A 13,399-nucleotide genomic window follows, 5' to 3' on the forward strand; every position below is an offset into this window, starting at 1 on the left:
TCACCCTCCCCTGTCATTTCATACTAATGAGGGAAATGTATCTGTAAAGTGGGGGAATCAGGAGCCATCAGCACCTATTGTATTCCTGCTCTCCCCCTCACATCATGTCACTGTGTGTTCCAGCCCAGAGATCTGACCAGTCTCCTGCCAACACTCTCTGGTGTATCTCATACATCAGGATCCATCAGCCCCTATTATACTCCTGCTCTCCCCTTCACATCATGTCACTGTGTGTTACCAGCCCAGAGATCTGACCAGTTTCCTCCCCACACTCTCTGGTGTAGCTCATACATCAGGAGCCATCAGCCCCTATTATACTCCTGCTCTCCACCTCACATCATGTCACTGTGTGTTACCAGCCCAGAGATCTGACCAGTCTCCTCCCCACACTCTCTGGTGTATCTCATACATCAGGAGCCATCAGCCCCTATTATACTCCTGCTCTCCCCCTCACATCATGTCACTGTGTGTTACCAGCCCAGAGATCTGACCAGTCTCCTCCTCACACACTCTGGTTTATCTCATACATCAGGAGCCATCAGCCCCTATTATACTCCTGCTCTCCTCCTCACATCATGTCACTGTGTGTTACCAGCCCAGAGATCTGACCAGTCTCCTCCCCACACTCTCTGGTGTAGCTCATACATCAGGAGCCATCAGCCCCTATTATACTCCTGCTCTCCCCCTCACATCATGTCACTGTGTGTTACCAGCCCAGAGATCTGACTAGTCTCCTCCCCACACTCTCTGGTGTATCTCATACATCAGGAGCCATCAGCCCCTATTTCTCTGACGTCCTAAGTGGATGCTGGGACTCCGTAAGGACCATGGGGAATAGCAGCTCCGCAGGAGACTGGGCACAACTATAAAGAAAGCTTTAGGTCTAACTGGTGTGCACTGGCTCCTCCCACTATGACCCTCCTCCAGACTTCTGTTAGAATCTTGTGCCCGGCTGAGCTGGATGCACACTAGGGGCTCTCCTGAGCTCCTAGAAAGAAAGTATATTTAGGTTTTTTATTTTACAGTGAGATCTGCTGGCAACAGACTCACTGCAGCGAGGGACTAAGGGGAGAAGAAGCGAACCTACCTAACAGGTGGTAGTTTGGGCTTCTTAGGCTACTGGACACCAATAGCTCCAGAGGGATCGACCGCAGGACCCGACCTTGGTGTTCGTTCCCGGAGCCGCGCCGCCGTCCCCCTTACAGAGCCAGAAGCATGAAGAGGTCCGGAAAATCGTCGGCAGAAGACTTCGGTCTTCACCAAGGTAGTGCACAGCACTGCAGCTGTGCGCCATTGTTCCTCATGTACACCTCACACTCCGATCACTGATGGGTGCAGGGTGCAGGGCGCAGGGGGGGGGGGGGGGGGCGCCCTGAGGGCAATATATGACACCTTGGCTGGCAAATCTACATCATATATAGTCCTAGAGGCTATATAGATGTAAAAATACCCCTTCCAGTATTCCAGAAAAAGCGGGAGAAGTCAGCCGGAAAAGGGGCGGGGCCATCTCCCTCAGCACACTGGCGCCATTTTTCCCTCACAGCTCCGCTGGAAGGAAGCTCCCTGGCTCTACCCTGCAGTCTGAACACTACAGAAGGGTAAAAAAGAGAGGGGGGGCACTAAATTTAGGCGCAGGATAGAGATATATATATATATATATATATATATATATATATAAAAAGCAGCTATAAGGGAAAACACTCATTATAGTGGGATCCCTGTGTTATATAGCGCTCTGGTGTGTGCTGGCATACTCTCTCTCTGTCTCCCCAAAGGGCTTTGTGGGGTCCTGTCCTCTGTCAGAACATTCCCTGTGTGTTTGCGGTGTGTTGGTACGGCTGTGTCGACATGTTTGATGAGGAGGCTTATGTGGAGGCGGAGCAGATGCTTGTAAATGTGATGTCACCCCCTGCGGGGTCGACACCTGAGTGGATGGTGCTGTGGAAGGAATTACGCGACAGTGTCGACTCCTTGCATAAAAGGTTTGACGACATACCTAATGTGGGACAGCCGGCTTCTCAGCCTGTGCCTGCCCAGGCGTCTCAAAAGCTATCAGGGGCTCTAAAACGCCCGCTACCTCAGATGGCAGACACAGATGTCGACGCGGATACTGACTCCAGTGTCGACGACGATGAGACTAATGTAACTTCCAGTAGGGCCACACGTTACATGATTGAGGCAATGAAAAATGTGTTGCACATTTCTGATGTTACCCCCGGTACCACAAAAAAGGGTATTATTTTTGGAGACAAAAAACTACCAGTAGCTTTTCCTCCATCTGAGGAGTTAAATGAAGTGTGTGAAGAAGCGTGGGCTTCCCCTGTTAAAAAGCTGTTAATTTCTAAGAGGTTACTAATGGCGTACCCTTTCCCTCCAGAGGATAGGTCACGCTGGGAAACATCCCCTAGGGTGGATAAAGCGCTCACACGCTTGTCAAAGAAGGTGGCACTACCGTCTCCGGATACGGCCGCCCTGAAGGAATCTGCTGATAGAAAGCAGGAGGCTATCCTGAAATCTATATATACACACACAGGTGTTATACTGAGACCGGCTATTGCTTCAGCCTGGATGTGCAGTGCTGCTGCTGCATGGTCAGATTCCCTGTCAGAAAATATAGATACCCTAGACAGGGACACTATATTGCTAAACGTAGAGCATATAAAAGACGCACTTTTATACATGAGGGATACACAGAGGGATATTTGCCGGCTGGCATCCAAAATTAGTGCAATGTCCATTTCTGCCAGGAGAGGCTTATGGACTCGGCAGTGGACAGGAGATGCAGATTCCAAAAGACACATGGAAGTTCTGCCTTATAAGGGTGAGGAGTTGTTCGGGGAGGGTCTCTCGGACCTCAATTCCACAGCAACAGCTGGGAAGTCTACATTTTTACCCCATGTTCCCTCACAACCAAAGAAAGCACCGTATTATCAGGTACAGTCCTTTCGGCCCAATAGGGGCAAGCAGGTTAAAGGCGCGTCCTTTCTGCCCAGAGGCAGAGGTAGAGGAAAGAAGCTGCAGCATACAGCCAGTTCCCAGGAGCAAAAGTCCTCCCCCGCTTCCTCTAAGTCCACAGCATGACCCTGGGGCTCCACAGGCGGAGCCAGGTACGGTGGGGGCCCGTCTCAAATATTTCAGCAATCAGTGGGCTCGCTCACGGGTGGATCCCTGGATTTTTCAGATAGTATCTCAGCGGTACAAGCTGGAATTCGAGACGTCCCCCCCCCCCCCCCCGTGCTGTTTCCTCAAATCTGCCTTACCAACCACTCCCTCAGGCAGGGAGGCAGTGTTACAGGCAATTCACAAGCTGTATTCACAGCAGGTGATAGTAAAGGTACCCCTACTTCAACAAGGAAGGGGTTACTATTCCACAATGTTTGTGGTACCGAAACCCATTTATTTATCCTTGAACACATATATAAAAAAATTCAAGTTCAAGATGGAATCGCTCAGGGCGGTTATTGCAAGCCTGGACGAGGGGGATTACATGGTATCACTGAACATCAAGGATGCTTACCTGCATGTCCCCATTTACCACCCTCACCAATTCCAGACGTTGCCGTTCGGTCTATCCACGGCTCTGAGGGTCTTTACCAAGGTAATGTCCGAAATGATCATACTCCTTCGAAAGAAGGGAGTTTTAATTATCCCGTACTTGGACGATCTGATAAAGGCGAGGTCCAGAGAGCAGTTGTTGGTCGGGGTAGCACTATCTCGGGAAGTGCTCCAACAGCACGGCTGGATTCTAAACATTCCAAAGTCACAGCTGGTCCCTACGACACGTCTACTGTTCCTGGGGCTGGTTCTGGACACAGAACAGAAAAAAGTGTTTCTCCCGGAGGAGAAGGCCAAGGAGCTGTCATCTCTAGTCAGAGGCCTCCTAAAACCAAAACAGGTGTCGGTGCATCACTGCACGCGGATCCTGGGAAAAATGGTAGCTTCCTACGAAGCGATTCCATTCAGCAGGTTTCATGCAAGAACCTTTCAGTGGGACCTGTTGGACAAGTGGTCCGGATCGCATCTTCAGATGCATCGACTGATAACCCTGTCTCCAAGGACAAGGGTGTCTCTGCTGTGGTGGCTGCAGAGTGCTCATCTTCAAGAGGGCCACAGATTCGGCATACAGGACTGGGTCCTGGTGACCACGGATGCCAGCCTTCGAGGCTGGGGGGCAGTCACACAGGGAAGAAACTTCCAAGGACTATGGTCAAGTCAGGAGACTTCCCTGCACATAAATATTCTGGAACTAAGGGCCATTTACAATGCCCTAAGTCAGGCAAAACCCCTGCTTCAAAACCAGCCGGTACTGATCCAGTCAGACAACATCACGGCGGTCGCCCATGTAAACCGACAGGGCGGCACGAGAAGCAGGACGGCAACGGCAGAAGCCACAAGGATTCTCCGATGGGCGGAAAATCACGTGTTATCACTGTCAGCGGACAACTGGGAAGCAGACTTCCTCAGCAGGCACGACCTCCACCCGGGAGAGTGGGGACTTCATCCAGAAGTCTTCCAAATGATTGTAAACCATTGGGAAAGGCCACAGGTGGACATGATGGCGTCCCGCCTCAACAAAAAGCTAGAAAAGTATTGCGCCAGGTCAAGGGACCCGCAGGCGATGGCTGTGGACGCTCTAGTGACACCGTGGGTGTACTGGTCGGTTTATGTGTTCCCTCCTCTTCCTCTCATACCAAAGGCACTGAGGAAAATACGGAGAAGAGGAGTAAGAACTATACTCATTGTTCCGGATTGGCCAAGAAGAGCTTGGTACCCGGAACTTCAAGAAATGATCTCAGAGGACCCATGGCCTCTACCCCTCAGACAAGACCTGCTGCTGCAGGGGCCCTGTCTGTTCCAAGACTTACCGCGGCTGCGTTTGATGGCATGGCGGTTGAACACCGGATCCTGAAGGAAAAGGGCATTCCGGAGGAAGTCATTCCTACGCTGATTAAGGCTAGGAAAGAAGTAACCGCAAACCATTATCACCGCATATGGCGAAAATATGTTGCGTGGTGTGAGGCCAGGAAGGCCCCAACGGAAGAATTTCAGCTGGGCCGTTTACTGCACTTCCTACAGTCAGGGGTGACTATGGGCCTTAAATTGGGTTCCATTAAGGTCCAGATTTCGGCTCTATCGATTTTCTTCCATAGAGAACTGGCTTCACTACCTGAAGTTCAGACTTTTGTCAAGGGAGTTCTGCATATTCAGCCCCCTTTTGTGGCACCTTGGGATCTCAACGTGGTGTTGGATTTCCTAAAGTCACATTGGTTTGAGCCACTGAAAACCGTGGATTTGAAATATCTCACGTGGAAAGTGGTCATGTTGTTGGCCTTGGCTTCGGCCAGGCGTGTATCAGAATTGGCAGCTTTGTCATGTAAAAGCCCTTATCTGATTTTCCATATGGATAGGGCAGAATTGAGGACTCGTCCCCAGTTTCTCCCTAAAGTGGTATCGGCGTTTCATCTGAACGTACCTATTGTGGTGCCTGCGGCTACAAAAGACTTGGAGGCTTCCAAGTTGTTGGACGTAGTCAGGGCCCTGAAAATATATGTTTCCAGGACAGCTGGAGTCAGAAAGACTGACTTGCTATTTATCCTGTATGCGCCCAACAAGTTGGGTGCACCTGCTTCAAAGCAGACTATTGCTCGCTGGATCTGTAGTACGATTCAGCTTGCATATTCTGCGGCTGGACTGCCGCATCCTATATCAGTGAAAACCCATTCCACGAGGAAGGTGGGCTCTTCTTGGGCGGCTGCCCGAGGGGTCTCGGCTCTTCAACTTTGCCGGGCAGCTACTTGGTCGGGTCAAACACGTTTGCTAAATTCTACAAGTTTGACACCCTGGCTGAGTAGGACCTAGAGTTTGCCCATTCGGTGCTGCAGAGTCATCCGCACTCTCCCGCCCGTTTGGGAGCTTTGGTATAATCCCCATGGTCCTTACGGAATCCCAGCATCCACTTAGGACGTCAGAGAAAATAAGAATCTACTCACCGGTAATTCTATTTCTCGTAGTCCGTTGTGGATGCTGGGCGCCCATCCCAAGTGCGGATTGACTGCAATACTTATATATAGTTATTGCTTAACTAAAGGGTTATTGTTGAGAGGCTCAGTTGTTATCATACTGTTAACTGGGTATTGTATCACGAGTTATATGGTGTGATTGGTGTGGCTGGTATGAGTCTTACCCGGGATTCAAAATCCTTCCTTCTTGTGTCAGCTCTTCCGGGCACAGTATCCTAACTGAAGTCTGGAGGAGGGTCATAGTGGGAGGAGCCAGTGCACACCAGTTAGACCTAAAGCTTTCTTTATAGTTGTGCCCAGTCTCCTGCGGAGCTTCTATTCCCCATGGTCCTTACGGAGTCCCAGCATCCACTACGGACTACGAGAAATAGAATTACCGGTGAGTAAATTCTTATTTATTCTTCTGCTCTCCCCTCACATCATGTCACCATGTTGGTAATATTCACTCCAATGCAATACACCAACCGCTGTGCCTTCCTCTCATACCATATGAGAATAAGGTTCCTGAAACAGACAAAACACAAGAACTAGGCGGCACTCGTCGGATTTATCACTCAAGATAATGTGTATTTAGTTCTTAAATTAAATGTGCAGGCATAATGTCTGCTCAGAACTGTTAAGAAACAAGAAGTGTTACAATGTTACCTTAAATAAGGGTGTCTTCTTTATCTGTGATGCCAGCGGCGGGCAAGAAGTCAGGTCCGCTTCAAGCACCTGAACCCACATGATGATGTCACTTTGCCTGGCGGCCTCAGACGCCCGATCCACGATTGCTGCGAACAGAGATATGTTTCCCTCCGTCACACTGATCACAGGCATTGCCAAGCGGCAGCAATAGAGGGTCTAACAGCACCAGGAGAGCCCAAGCTGAGATATGTTTCCCTCCGTCACACTGATCACAGGGATTGCCAAGCACAGTAATAGAGGATCTAACAGCACCAGAGGAGCCCAAGCTGAGATGTTTCCCTCCGTCACACTGATCACAGGGATTGCCAAGCAGCAGCAATAGAGGGTCTAACAGCACCAGAGGAGCCCAAGCTGAGATGTTTCCCTCCGTCACACTGATCACAGGGATTGCCAAGCAGCAGCAATAGAGGGTCTAACAGCACCAGAGGAGCCCAAGCTGAGATGTTTCCCTCTGTCACACTGATCACAGGGATTGCCAAGCAGCAGCAATAGAGGGTCTAACAGCACCAGGAGAGCCCAAGCTGAGATATGTTTCCCTCCGTCACACTGATCACAGGGATTGCCAAGCACAGTAATAGAGGATCTAACAGCACCAGAGGAGCCCAAGCTGAGATGTTTCCCTCCGTCACACTGATCACAGGGATTGCCAAGCAACAGCAATAGAGGGTCTAACAGCACCAGGAGAGCCCAAGCTGAGATATGTTTCCCGCCATCACACTTATCACAGGGATTGCCAAGCAGCAGCAATAGATGGTCTAACAGCAGCAATGCAGCCCAAGCTGAGATATGTTTCCCTCCGTCACACTGATCACAGGGATTGCCAAGCACAGTAATAGAGGATCTAAGAGCACCAGGGAGTCCAAGTTGAAATATGTTTCCCAAAGGTGGAGAAGACATGCAATTGCTCAGACTTGTAAGTGTTAAAAGCCACTGCTGGCGGCTTGTCTCCCTGACAAGTCCCAGTTGTTGATAGGCATCCGGGACACCATAGGTCCCGCTGGTTGCTATGCAACCAGGATGCCAGACAGCTATGGCGACTGTGGTTACCTAAGAGTCTGGATGCTTAGGGTACGTGCAGCAGTGCAGCTGCATGAGATTTCTAATTATGTGGACCTTCCCATTCTGGCTGTTCTGATGGGTTGGGTATGATTTACCGGCAGCCGGGATGCTGGCTGTAGACGTTGACACTGGCGTTTTGCGGGTACCATTTAATGATGCTGCCAGTTGAGGACCTGTGAGGAGTCTATATTTCCAACTAGAAACTCTCTAATGTACTTGTCTTCTTGCTCAGTTGTGCACCAGGGCCTCCTACTTCTCTTTCTACTCTGGTTAGAGCCTGTTTGTTCTGTTCTCTGCATGGAGGAGTACACGCCGTTGTAGGAAATGTTCAGCTTGATGGCAATTTCTCGCGTGGAATAGTCTTCATTTCTAAGTACAAGAATAGACTGTCGCGTTTCACATGAAAGTTCTCTTTTTCTTGCTATTTTGAGAGTACAATCGAACCCACAAATGTGACGCTCCAGATACTCAAGTAGCTCAAAGGAAGTTTTATAGCTTCTCTAACGAGCAAACCCGTTTTAAGCTGTACTAACATAGAGTGGGGCAAAAAAGTATTTGGACAGCCATCGATTGTGCAAGTTGACCCACTTAAAAAGCTGAGAGAGGTCTGTTATTTTTATCATAGGTACACTTCAACTGTGAGAGACAAAATCTGAAGAAAAAAACCCCTCAGGAAATCACATTGTATGATTTTTAAACAATTTACTTGTATATTCTTGTGGAAAATAACTATTTGGACACCTACCAAGCAGCAAGATATCTGGCTCTCACAGAACTGTTACTTCTTCTTTAAGAAGCTCTTCTATCCTCCACTCATTACCTGTATTAATGGCACCTGTTTGAACTGGTTATCTGTATAAAAGACACCTGTCCACACCCTAAAACAGTCAGACTGCTACCTCTCCACCGTGGCCAAGACCAGAGAGCTGTCTAAGTACACCAGGGACAAAATTGTAGATCTGCACAAGGCTGGGATGAGCTACTCGACAATAGGCAAGCAGCTTGCTGAGAAGAGATCAACTATTGGCGCAATTATTTAAAAATGGAAGAAATACAAGATCACTGACAGTCTCCCTCGATCCGGGGCTCCATGCAAGATCTCACCTCGTGGGGTTTCAATGATCTTGAGAACGGTGAGGAATCAGCCCAGAACTACACGGGGGGACCTGGTCAATGACCTCAAGAGAGCTGGGTCCACAGTCACAAAGGTTACCATTAATAACACACTTCGTCATGGATTGAAATCCTGCAGCACCCGAAAGGTCCCCCTGCTTAAGCCAGCTCATGTCCAGGCCCGCCTAAAGTTTGCCAGTGACCATCTGGATGATCCAGAGGAGGATTGGGAGAATGTCAGATGAGAATAAAATCTAACTTTTTGGTATAAACTCCACTTGCCGTGTTTGGAGGGAGAAGAATGATGAATGGCATCCCAAGAAGCATGGGGGTGTAAACATCATGCTTTGGGGCTGCTTTTCTGCAAAGGGGACAGGACGACTGATCCATATTAAGGAGAGGATGAATGGGGCCATGTATCGTGAGATTTTGGGCAAAAACCTCCTTCCCTCAGTAAGAGCATTGATGATGGAATGTGGCTGGGTCTTCCAGCATGACAATGACCCCAAACACACTGCCCGGGCAACTAAGGAGTGGCTCCGTAAGAAACATTTCAAGGTCCTGGAGTGGTCTAGCCAGTCTCCAGACCTCAACCCAATAGAAAATCTGTGGAGAGAGTTGAAAGTCCGTGTTGCCTGGCGATAGCCCCAAAACATGACAGATCTAGAGAAGATCTGCATGGAAGAGTGGGCCAAAATACCTGCTACAGTGTGTTCAAACCTGGTCAAGAACTACAGGAAACGTTTGACCTAAGTAATTGCCAACCGAGGTTATATTACAAAGTATTGAGTTAAACTTTTTGATTGTCCAAATATTTATTTCTTCTGCGGGGTACACTGGGCTCCACAAGGATTGACATTGGGATGTAGAGTAGGATTTTGATCTGAAGCACCAACAGGCTCAAAGCTTTGACTGTTCCCATAATGTACAGCACGGCCTCCGTGCACAGAAGCTCAGTTTTGTAGTTGGTGCTTGCAGTGAGCAGGCATACAACAGGGGGGCTGCTCCAGCAGCCCTGAGAAGAAGCTTTTTGAAGAAAAAGAAGACCTCAAGGGCTGCAGCAGAGGCACTGTCTGTGCTAGATGTCAGAAGACATCTCCTGCTGCAGCTCCATCACTCCCCCAGCGGCGCTGTACACTCCCGCGCCCTGGTTGCCGGGTACTTATAGCGGAGGCTCCGGATTTTCTTCTGGATAGTCGCACACACGACCGCTGCTCTCCTGGATTGCGTGGCCACACATAGGGAGGAGGTAAGTGGGTTTCCCCGGCGGGACCCGCTCTTTGTCGCGGTCCAGCGTGGCCGGTTGGAGGCGGGCCGTGCACGCTGGCGTGGACACTGTGGCAGTACAGGGACCCCACTAGACCACCAGGGCAAGGGCGCAGGTCGGTTTTCTCTCATAAAACCGTTTATTTAAGCCCACAGTACCCGATGGTGAAGTCCAGCAGGGGGATAAGGCTTTAACCTGTAGCCCCTCCCCCAGCCCCAGGGCATCATTTAGAGTACATGTTCCCGCCCTGGAGCTGCATCTCTTTCCCCCTCACTCCCTGTCAGTGTTTGGGCGCCATTACACAGAGCAGCACTATTCCTGGGATTGTTTGGGAATATCCTCCTCTGCAGAGCCTCCTGCATGTCAGCGCTGTGCATTTTACAGGACACTTAAGTATTCTACATGTCTGTTGACAGTGTTAAGAAAAAGTGCATTTAGTCAGGGTTATCTAGTACAATTACCCTGTGATATACATCCAGTCTTTACTGTGCATTGTTATATATATCTTATATATAGCTATATTAAATGGCTAGTCCATTGCAGTATTATTGCCAGTCATAACTTCTGCATTGTACAATGCGTGTGTGTGTGCATCTAGCTGCTGTGTGACCTCCATTTCGTGTATCTCACTCAGATTGCTATCTCTATATTCTGCGCAGGGGTTCTGGTCAGGTATTGTGCTGCTGTTTTTGTACTGTGTTGCCTTATATTGCACTCTATAATATGCTACAAAGGGCAACTGTGCTGGAGCTGATCCCACAGTGAGTGGTGGTGACGCTGCAGACACGTTTGAGGAAAATATAGCCGCTATGGGTTCTGGGGGTTCCTTGCCCCCCAGTGGGACTGTAGCAATGGGGGTTCAGAATGACCCACCTTGGGCTACCTTCTCCATGCTACTTAATACGCTGGTAACTAAACTGACGCCCCCTATGGGACCTCCTGTGTTGGTACAACCGTTCATGGTCCCCGCTGTTAATCCGCCATGGGCAGATCAACTGTCCACTCAGTTACAGCAATTGAATGACTCACTGACTGCTAAGAAGTCTAACCCTCGCCCGCCTAAGACCAAGGGGTCCTCTAAGCGAGCCATTACTTCCTCACAATCCACCACTGTCCCTGACACCAGTCTGATGAGGACGGCGTTTATACTGACCCCACAGGTTCTGATGCTTCTGATGGGGAAGTTGTTTCACGGGTGGATGTTCCTGATTTATTGGAGGCTATCGGGCTCATTCTTCAGATTACTGATGACTCGGAGCCTACCGTTGCTTCTAAGAAACCTGATAGATTCAAACGTCAGAAGGTGGTTAAACAAGTTTTACCTCATTCTGACCATCTGGTTGACATACGTCAGGAGTCCTGTGAAAATCAAGGAAAGAAGTTCACGCCTCACAAGATGCTAGCTCACTATCCCCTCATCCTGGAGCTGAATAAAAATTGGGAGACACCCCGCCGGTGGATTCACATGTGGTGCGGATAGTGGTTTCCTCAGCTCTACCTGTCACTACCGTCACGTCTCTGAAAGAGCCAACGGATAAGCATGTGGAGGGTTGTCTAAAGGCGATTTACACCCTAGCAGGTGCTGCGCATCGGCCCACTATTGCAGCGACATGGGCTGCAGAAGCTATTGAAGCGTGGGCCCAGGAGTTGGAAGCTGAAATCTCTTCCGATGCTTCTGATCATGTTAAACAATACTTGTCGTATATTGTCACAGCTTCTCATTATGTTAAAGAGACGGCTTCTGATGCCGGTATTCTGGCTACCAAGGCTTCTACTACGTCCATTCTGGCCCGCCGGATTCTATGCCTGCGGTCCTGGTCTGTGGATCTAGACTCTAAGAAAACCCTGGAGGTTCTCCCTTTTAAGGGAGACATCCTTTTCGGAGAAGACCTCAACAAGATTGTGGCTGACTTGGCTTCTGCTAAAACAGCCAGTCTGCCTAGTACTGCCCCTTCGGTGCCGAAGGCTAAAAGTACTTCCTTTCGCTCCTGTCGTCCTTCAGGGAAAGCAAAGGGTCAGGCGTACCCCAAACAGGGTCACACTTCCAAACCCGGTAAGCCCAAACCCAAACGGGCCTGGGCTGCCAGTCAGCCTGCTTCCAAAACTGATAAGCCTGCCGCATGATGGGGCGGGCCTCCCCCTGGGGTATCCCAGGGTGGGGGGGCCGACTTCTAGGGTATACCCAGGAATGATTGAAGGCCACTTTCGATGCCTGGGTACGGGAAGTCATTACTCGAGGTTACGCCATGTCCTTCAAAAATTGTCTGCCTCATTGATTTTGCCTGACAGACGTCCCTTCGTATCAGGTGAAGGCAAAAACTCTTCATTCGGTGGTACAGACCCTCCTGGATACAGGAGTGGTGGTACAGGTGCCTCTAGCTCAGAGAGGCCAGGGGTACTATTCACCGCTGTTCCTAGTCCCGAAACCGAATGGGTCCTCCCTGCCCATTCTCAACATCAAGGCATTGAACAATTTTGTGAGGGTCTCCAAGTTTCGTATGGAAACTCTTCGCTCTATTGTTCTGGCATTGTAACCTGGGGATTATATGGTCTCCCTGGACATTCAGGATGCTTACCTGCATATTCCCATTGCAATGTCGCATCAGCAATACCTGAGGTTTGCGGTTGGCAACCTCCATTACCAATTTCGGGCTTTACCTTTTGGTTTGACCACGGCTCCACTAGTCTTCACCAAAGTCATGGTGGTAATGATGACTGTACTACGCCTTCAAGGGGTCAGGATCCTACCGTACCTGGATGATTTGTTGATCCTTGCAAATTCCCCAGATATTCTCCTATGTCAGTGATTTTCAACCTTTTTTTTATTCGTGGCACACCGAACAACATTTTAAAATTGCCAAGGCACACCATCAGTTCCCCACAGAAAAAACAAAACACACACAGTAAATAAAAAAATCCACACATACATTGGCTTACACAGAAAATACAATCACATTGCTCCCCACATGAATTATTCACATTGTTCCCCCCATAAATCCATAAATTCTTATTCTCCCCACATAAATCCCATTGAAATCCTATTGTTCCCCACAGGAGAAATAAAATAACAAATATTATCAGCTGTCCTCCCTGTCCCTCAGTGGCGGGGGTTGTTCATAGTGCAGTTCTGTGAATACTGAGCAGCGGGCGGTCGGTCAGGTGTGGATGTGGGTTGGCAAGGAAAGCTGTGTATGCAGGCGGGAACTGGAAGATGTGTATGCAGGCAGGTGGGCTGGCTGGGTGGTGAGACACG

At 49.4% G+C, this 13,399-nt stretch overlaps 1 protein-coding gene across 1 annotated transcript in view; it reads left to right on the plus strand.

The window, feature by feature from the left end:
- LOC135057084 (uncharacterized) overlaps positions 1 to 13,399 on the plus strand; it is a 140,703-nt gene that overhangs the window by 18,901 nt on the left and 108,403 nt on the right. The gene's annotated exons all lie outside the window — the stretch shown is intronic.

The sequence above is a fragment of the Pseudophryne corroboree genome, chromosome 3, assembly GCF_028390025.1.
Source record: "Pseudophryne corroboree isolate aPseCor3 chromosome 3, aPseCor3.hap2, whole genome shotgun sequence".
NCBI classification, from domain to species: domain Eukaryota; kingdom Metazoa; phylum Chordata; class Amphibia; order Anura; family Myobatrachidae; genus Pseudophryne; species Pseudophryne corroboree.